This window comes from Thermobia domestica, chromosome 9 (assembly GCF_964235325.1).
Source record: "Thermobia domestica chromosome 9, izTheDome1.hap1.1, whole genome shotgun sequence".
Taxonomy (NCBI): Eukaryota; Metazoa; Arthropoda; class Insecta; order Zygentoma; family Lepismatidae; genus Thermobia; species Thermobia domestica.
This window is the reverse complement of record NC_137462.1, coordinates 3606776-3615537: the sequence shown is the minus strand read 5'-3', so window position 1 is coordinate 3615537 and position 8762 is coordinate 3606776. Positions and strand designations below refer to the sequence as shown.

The 8762-nt window shown below is 36.2% G+C and overlaps 1 protein-coding gene across 2 annotated transcripts in view; it reads right to left on the bottom strand.

The window, feature by feature from the left end:
• The window catches only part of Ciao1 (cytosolic iron-sulfur assembly component 1), a 66067-nt gene extending 57494 nt beyond the window's left edge, over nucleotides 1-8573 (bottom strand). The window contains exon 1 of one of the 2 annotated variants that reach the window (XM_081770467.1): nucleotides 8353-8573. The gene's annotated coding sequence lies outside the window, so the exon portion shown is untranslated. The remainder of the gene's footprint in view (nucleotides 1-8352) is intronic. The other variant, XM_081770468.1, reaches the window with a different exon arrangement.
• Nucleotides 8574-8762: the final 189 nt, after the last annotated feature.

Sequence of the window (8762 nt, the reverse complement as noted above, 5' to 3'; positions counted from 1 at the left end):
CTGATTTTTTAAATGAAAATCGTTGATTTAAATCGAATTCCGAAATAAATTAATTTAAAGTGAAAATAAGTCAAATCCCGTTTCCGTGCTGTTATTTCGAGTATGGAAGTTAATAATCATAATACAATGAGACTCAAATGTACAGTATAGTATGAAAACAAGTGTCATGCAGAGGATGATTAGGGAAAATCCCGTTTTGAACAGGTATCGGAGCAATCCTGCTTTCTTCTTTTCGTAACATTGGGTTTGGGTTTTAAAATCGTTTACTATTCCAACGGGGAAATCACCATCGACATTTAAGACGAAAATTCTTTTTTGTGCGTGTCTGTTTGTTTGTTTCCAGATAATAGGGCGTATTTGGAGGGGTCCTATCCCCTCTCCATTTTTTTTTTTTTTTATTGTTAATTTTATAACTTTAGGCGAAATGTATGTATTTCATGCCGCAAGCTAGTTCTGAGTTTTTAAAAATAGGCCCCTGCTAAATATCAGTAACTTTTGTGAAAAAAAAGTGTCATTTTGATAACGTTGCTGTACTTTTTCCTTAATGCTTAACCTTTTAAATTATATCACGTATTTTAGGCGATAGGGTAGAATCTTCATTATTCGATTAAAAACGTACCAATAAGGTTTTTTTACTTCGTTTTCAAGACTGAGGCATCTTAGAACACGTTACATATGCTTTCACGACTTTGTGCGTTGAAGGATAGTGTGTGATGATAAATTTAAGATATTTTTTGTTATGCGTATTATCATTATTTTTTTTTGGGGGGGGGGGGCGGATTACATTTTGCATTCTGAAGACTGAAACTTTGCACACTCGTTCAGTGCACCTTTTAATAATTTTCAGATATTTTCAGATCTCTGCGTGGAAACAGCGGGGTCCAAAGGGGCAAATATGTTTTTAAAAAAGGATATTTTTAACAAAAAATAGCTTTTTTCGTGATTTTCCCGCCTCAGATGGAGACATATGAATGGTACCGTTTGAAAGGCTGTTCTATTCTGAAGAAAATGATGTACGTACTATGCTCCTAGGATAAATAGGGATGTCTCGGGAAAATGTTACCTGAGATCCTGTTTTATACGGAAATTTGGGGAATATTATATTTCGCGGGCTTACTTCTGCACCTAGAAGATTGAAATTTTTCACATTTATTCAGTGCACCCTTCAGTATTTTTCAAAATTTGTATCAGATCTCTGCCTTAAAACAGGGGGAGAAGTCCACAGAGGTAATTAAAAAAGAAAAAAAAAAAGATATTTTAACAGAAAATTCCTTTTTTCGTGATTTACCCGCCCCAGATACATGATGGAGACATTTGAAGGGCCCCGTTTGAAAATTTGTTTTATTGTGAAGAAAATAATGTACAAATCGTGATCCTAGGATCAATAGGGATGTCTGAGGAAATTTTTATATTACATCCGGGTCATCTGGGGCATTGTGGGAATGTTCTTAGCTCATTGTTAAATAGTTTCCTCACCCTTACTACTCAAGATAGAAACTTGAAATTTTGTACACACATTTGGTACACCCTTTTGTATTTCCCAGTTGATTTTGAGATCTGTGCGTTAACACAGGCAAGTCCAGAGGGGAACATTTTTTTTTTTTTTTTTTAAAGTAAAAGAAAAATGTCGATTACTCTCAAAATTTCCTGCTTCAGGGACATGATACGGAAATGTGAATGCTACCGTTTCAAAAGCTGTTCTATTCTGAAGAGAGTGATGTATGTAACATGATCCTAAGATAAATAGGGATGATGCTGTAGCTGCTTGACTGAAAGTGTATAATTTACCTTTAAAAAGAGCCATCATTTAAAAGGGTTAAGAAACATTGTTTGGGATTGATATAGGTTAACGATTGGGGATAATTCAAAATTCAACCCCAATACTTTCACTTAAATGGCATAATAACCATTTAATACTAATTCCTAATGCTTTTTCTTCAGTTCGCGACTTGTATTATACGAGGAGAAAGATTTGATTTAAATAAAAAAAAATCGATTTAAATCCAAAAAAAAAAAAAAAAAAAAAATCAACAAAAATGATTTTTTTCCACCCTGGTAGATACAATAGGAGGTCGCGAAGTGGAGAGCTGATAATTAGATGGTGAAGAAAAGGAATAAGAAAAAAGATTGGGATCTAAAGATTGGGATAGATACAATAGAAGATGGATTTAAAGATTGAGATCTTGGGTAATAATTAGTTTTTGGGTCAGGGACCACAAAATTTTTGAATGGCCCCTAAATCGACTTTTCGTATCTTTTACGTAATAAGTACATCATACTGAGTTAAGTGATAGTTTGGGTTTGGCTACACTATATGTAGTTCTCCACATATAAGGCGTAGAGTATACAAGAAAATCTTTGATTGAAATATATTGGATCTTTCGATCCAAAAAAAAAAGAGAGAAATTAAAGGGATTGATTAAAGAAAATGTTATGAAAGGAGTAAACGTGTGAAAAAAAAAAAACTAAAATTAAAAAAAAAAAAAATTAATGGCCGCAGGAAAGACTTTAGGAAAGAGTCCCCCTGCACGAAAAGAAACGTGGTGGTGGAACGAGACTAACGCGAAGAGAAAAAGCAAAGAAAAAAGTAGGATGCTTCTGAGATAGAAGAAAAGGCGGTTAATAAAGGAGAAAAGGGCACGGGAAAATACGTCTTCACCTTCATTGTCAGCAAAAAAATCGAGTAATTATCAATTATTTTCAACATGGTAAATAGTCTATAGAAAAATTGGACTCTGATGCTGCAACTTGCACCTGCTATGATAATCTGTTGGATTTGGTGAATAAAGGGTTTAAACGTAGGAAACTGGCTGTCATATGTACGCTCAAGTAATAAATTGCCCGACAAGTACAAAATCTGGTTTCGAATCCTACTCAGTCCAGTATCCACATTTGTATGTTACTGAATCTCTGTTCCATATCTACTGGTACATTTAAATTAAATAAATACATACATAAATACAATTTGCAAATGCATCCTATCCTAGCAATCCCTCGATATTAGATTACTACTACCACCATACATATTTCCAGCGAACAGCTGGTGTGCAGGGTTTTAAAGAATAAAGTGCCTAACTATTGAAAAACTGGTAATGATACTTTTAGATCAATTTGAGGAGTAACCGCGTAGCAAGTGGAAGATCCAGGTTCAAGTTCCTGCCAAACCATCGTCGATTTTTTCTTCTGATTTTACTGGTCATTCCTAAAGTGAATTCGTACCTTATATACACAAAATGTGAACAACGGGATCACGATACTGTGTTCCTCCATCAAAACTAATGGAAATGTTTAACCTGGTAACACTTTACGTGAATGCATTTCAAAATGGCACTTATCTCAATGTTTTACAGTCACTTTTCTTCTTGGGGGCGCGGTGGCTCAGTGGTAGAGCGTTCACCTCTGGTGCTTGGGGTCCCGGGTTCGATCCCAGCCCCCGCCAAGTGAACTTTGTGGTGGACAAACACCGTGCTCGTGGGTTTTCTCGGGGTTCTCCCGTTTCCTCCCACTTTCTTCATTCCACCATTTCACTCATCTCTCATAATCACCGTCTCCTTTAGCCTAACCGGCATAACCGTGGGACGTAAAACTTAAAGATTTCATTTCATTTCATTTCACTTTTCTTCTTTTTTTTTTTTTTTCCTCTCCCTATGTGATGAAGTACCAGGTTATCATAAAATAAGTATCGCTGTTCAGAGAACTCTAGAGACGTAACTACTTGACAGAATGCAACTAAACTTGGTAGGAGTACATACAGAAGCAATTGGTGTAGAAAAAATTGTTCCAATTTTTGCCACCAGAAGTAAAGTAACGCCAAGTAAATGCAGCATGCAAGAAAAACGACACTAGTGATGCTAAATGTTAAGAAAGGCTATAATTATTTCTCCTGTGGGTCTCGTAGCATTGCTGTGCTATTAACACCCCGTGGGCATGGCGGACTTACGGGGGGAGGGGATTTTGGGCTGAAGCTCTCCTTAACATTCTGCAAAACGTCTATTAAAACAGAATCAGCTTCTACGATGTGTATTTACTTAAATTTAAAGAATGTTTCCGTCTGACAAGTGAACCAAGTAAAATTTTCAGTAGAGTGCATATGACCGGCTTTACAAAGAACAAAACGGAGTAAAGCACTCACAGAAAAACAAGAACTTCTTTGTCTTTGTAGCTAGGACCTGGTATGAAAAACAAAGCGAATTCCTTGCAGAACAATACATGCAGTGTTCCTTCCATGAACACTTACGGATCGCTCTGCTCCCCCGCAGCTAAAAAAAATAAATTGCGATCACATGACACTCTTATCCAGGGCACGTTTTAAAGCAAATTGTTTTAGTGCAGCTCCCCTCCCACATTTTGACTTATTTTCCTAACATTTTCTGGAAGAATGGCTGAACACGTACTGCTGTGAAATTTAGGGGAATTAGGAGTTATATTTCTACGCTTTCGGCATCTATGGCCATTTTAGCCCGTCCAGTACGAGGAATGACGCCCTTCGGCGATCACACAACCCGAGAAAGTGGGGAAGGAAGAAAACAGCCTAGGATCCTTGTTAGGTACTATCCCGGAATTCCCCTGATGTGAATGCGTAAAACCCGGGAATAATGTCACTGAAAATTGGTAGCCTCAAAAGACAGTGTTCCCATCGGGACCGCTTGTATCAAAAGCGAGAGCGTTATCGATGTACTGCTGTGAACTTCATTATCAATATCTTTTTATGTTGTCAACCACAATGGGGCCCTTCTTTAACATAAAGATCCGAAACGACTTTCCAGTACTTTTATAGGGTTAACTCAAAAATTGCTCAAGTAAAACCAAAGCAAGATTCCCACATCATGTCAATTGGGCGTGCCGTGATTTTCTTTATTACTAGCTGGCAGCAATTGCATTCGTCTCGAATTCTGGGACTTACCATCTGTCTAGCAGCTGCACCTGTACACGTAGATTCAGATTATAGAGCACATTGAGAACTCTGTTTCATTCAAGAGCCCTATTCGTTGCAACAAAAATGCTTCATGATGGTAGATTTGTATGTAACTGTAGAAGTTCTGTTCTGTGATTAATGCACATCCACAAATAAATAACTAAAAAGCACATAAAGGAAGTGTGTGCAGACTATTAATTTTCAAAAGTAATCATTGCAAGAGTTTTATTTTCGGGCGATTTTTTTTTTTAATATTCGCAACATTGAAATTTATCAACTTTAATTCTTTACGTGTTCGAAAAAAAAGTAAAATTAGTAAAATTAATACAAAAAAGATATTTTTTTCTTATCCCAATTTTCCAGAAAAACTCGAAAAAAAACTGTTTTTTACCAACAGGTTCAAAATTTCCTGAAATTTTACAACACTAAACATAACACTAAACACGTAAATATAATCCATAAAATGTCTTCATATAATGAAGGACAAAATGACCTAAATTCAATCTGGATAAGGGAAGCTTTGATAAAGTACTGGATTGTACAAGCCGTATGTATTTGTAAAACAAGAATACCTCGGAGAAAAATAAATAAACGAAATGTCTATTACAAATTTTAAGATCGTGTCCCAGCAACCAAATTTACTTTACAAATTAATTGGAAATTATAATTAATTGAAAGAATGGAACAGTATATCTGAAGATATTGGGTACGGTACCATACTAAGAACTCAAAGTATCAAAAGTGAAAGATACATAGCTACGTCTAAATTATATTAACTTAAAAGAACAAGCACATTTTAGTATTGCAGTATGAACAAATAATCTTAATTCTGACTGCTATAGTGTGGATCTGCTAGATTTTTAAAAATAAGAGGATTCAATAAGATGTAAAAAAATCACAAATTAGTATTCATGGCACATACTACATGAACAGGCATTTTGTCTAGATTATATATTATAAATCTGTATTTAGTCGGAAGACACGTGCCAGAAGTCCAGCAGGCATTCGGAGATAATTAGTTAAGACAAAACAAGATGTGTAAAGACATGATGATTATAATTAAGTTATACACCTGTACCCGTATTTTATTTACTAGTGTAAAATCATTACAACTGCTGTACGACAGTCAAAATACGTGAATGCATATGAAAGATGATTGTATTAGATGCTATTTTTGGATTTGGTTCCCATTTAGCTGTAATAAAGACAAAAAACAACCTGCCCTGAGCGGCTCTAACCCACCTTCCCTCGCTAACTCTCGCTCGGCAATACTGTGAGAGTTAAAAATATTAAAATTGGCTAAACTGCCGCAGATGGTGTCCCCAGAAATAAGCCACAAGAACCTGTTTGCAACCTTCTATTACAACTTTCCTGGTCTTACTTTCATTTATCTTGTCTACAATTACTCCTGTTTCATTCCTACCCTTCACTATTCTCTACTAATCATAAATATTTCTTATTTTTATGCTTCTTTTGCTCTTTCCAATATCAGTATGTATGAATATACTATTACTGCGCAAAATTAGTGCCTTGGAACTGTTAAGTGTTGCAAACTACACACTACTCTTTAATGACTAAAAGAATGCGGCCTATTAAATATCATGTCTTCCCAAAGGGTGAGGTTAAATTTATATTGAAGTTGTACTACCCAAGCGTGACGTAATGTCACGTGGTATTTTGTCCATTTCGCATACACAACTTTATTGCTTTAAAAAAAAAGGGGGGGGGGATTACTTAAGTTACGAAACACAGCTGAGCGAGCGAAAGTGTTAGAAGCCCCGCTGACCTCGTTTTGTTCACCTTCACCCCCATGATAATACAGCAGCACACATATCCCAGGTTAATAACACAGTGGGTTTAAAACATTGACAGGTTATGGCCCACTGTCACCTCACCTCATATTGCATCTTCTCCGTAAATTTTGTATTTCAGGGCCGCCATCAGCGGCAGTTAATTATTAAACTTTAGTACAGAAAGGAACCAATTATTAAGCTTATACCTAAAAGAAACTAGGCGGACGACCAACTTATTATTTTTGCCCTATTTTTCCGCATGTGGATTATGTCTGCAGGTCAAACGCTGCATTTTATGTTTATAAGTGTAGCATTACTAGTGCGAAATAATTAAAAGTGTTACTGATACATGCTCACTACGAAAACCCACATGCTTCTGTTGTCCTCACAGACGTGTATTATCAGCGCCGCTGACGCGCTTGCTCACTGCGGACGCAATCCCATCAGCTTCGCCCTACTCTTAACCGCCTAGATAGCATTCGTGCTCTTAAGTTCCCATCTAGTAAAGGTTGGATTGTTTTTCGGGTAATAGTTAAGAACAGCTACTTCTCATCTCCCGTGCACGAGGATACATCTTACTGTTGCACTACCTAAACAACCTAAGTACAAGGGCAAGAACTCAGTCTATTACCTACTTTTTAACATCCTAGATAGTCAATGAATAATTCCTGAAAGTATGGCGTTTCTCGTCCTTCCCTAAATGGGAAGGGTTATAGTTAAGGAGCCGTACTTCTCATTTAGGGAAGGACGAGAAACGCCATACTTTCAGGAATTATTCACTGACTATCTAGGATGTTAAAAAGTAGGTAATAGACTGAGTTCTTGCCCTTGTACTTAGGGTGTTTTTCTAGGAATATCTGGGTTTTTTTTATATCGTATGGGAATAATAATGTGCCCTTGTACTTAGTGTATGACTATGTGGGGGGATTTGAAAACACATATCGCATGTCCCGTGCACGTGGATACTTCTTACTGTTGCACTACGTAGAAAAATGATTCTATTTGGTGTACAAGTAGTAATAGAACAAAGAAGAAACGGAGATCACGCTGTATTCTCACTCCATGTTGGAGTGTGAATACAACATGATCTGGGTTGGTTGTGTGTTCTATTACCACTTATACATGATATAGAATCATTTCTGTAGGTAGTGCAACAGTAAGATGTATCCTCGTGCACGGGAGATGAGAAGTAGCTGTTCTTAACTATTACCATGGAAGTACGGCTCCTTAACTATAACCCGTTTTTCGCACTGCAGTTTCCATGGTGCATGTGTGAACGTTGTATTTATGCAAACTGAATAAGAAGTCTAAATTTTCTGTAAATACTTCTAGTAGCTTTCTTGAATTTCATTTATGTTAAGTCAGACATCGTCAAGTTGCGCAGCTCAATCGTTTTTTTTTTTCTTGGACAATAAACATGAAATTAGTAAATAATTTTTCAACAATTATTTCGAATGTTGTGTCTAAACTTGATCTGCAAGCCATATTTTTAATTTTATAACTCCATGAATTACAATTTTATTTGACACTTGGGAAGTGGTCGTGGTCTCCATACTCTGAATCTGTACCGTATAAGTATACCATAATGACAAGCGCTATTTGTACACAACATTCAATCTATTTTGTTATTGAATTGATACTTACTGAATTCTCCTAATTGGGTTTTCACACTTTCTTCTGCAATCTATGGCTCACTTTCAGTTTTTCACTGTTTGGCGTTCAAAAAACAACAGATCAATCAATATTTCTGGAAAGAGTAAATTTCAACATCAGTTTTTTCCTTATGCTAATTGCTGAAGAATCATATTATAGTGTTGTTTCTTCTTCTTCTAATAGGTATAAAAATCACATGCCTCAGGCACTTATTCCAATAGGCTACAAATATAAAATTATTTTATGTGTACATCACATGGAGGGTTTTCGAAAGTAAAACTAGTGTCTAGACGTAGAGTGATTGTGTTCTTCTTCTTCTTGTGCGGTTGCTACTTGCCTTGGCGAAGATCGCTCTCCCGGCAATTATATTCGGTATGATGAAAAGAAAAAGATGAGGAATT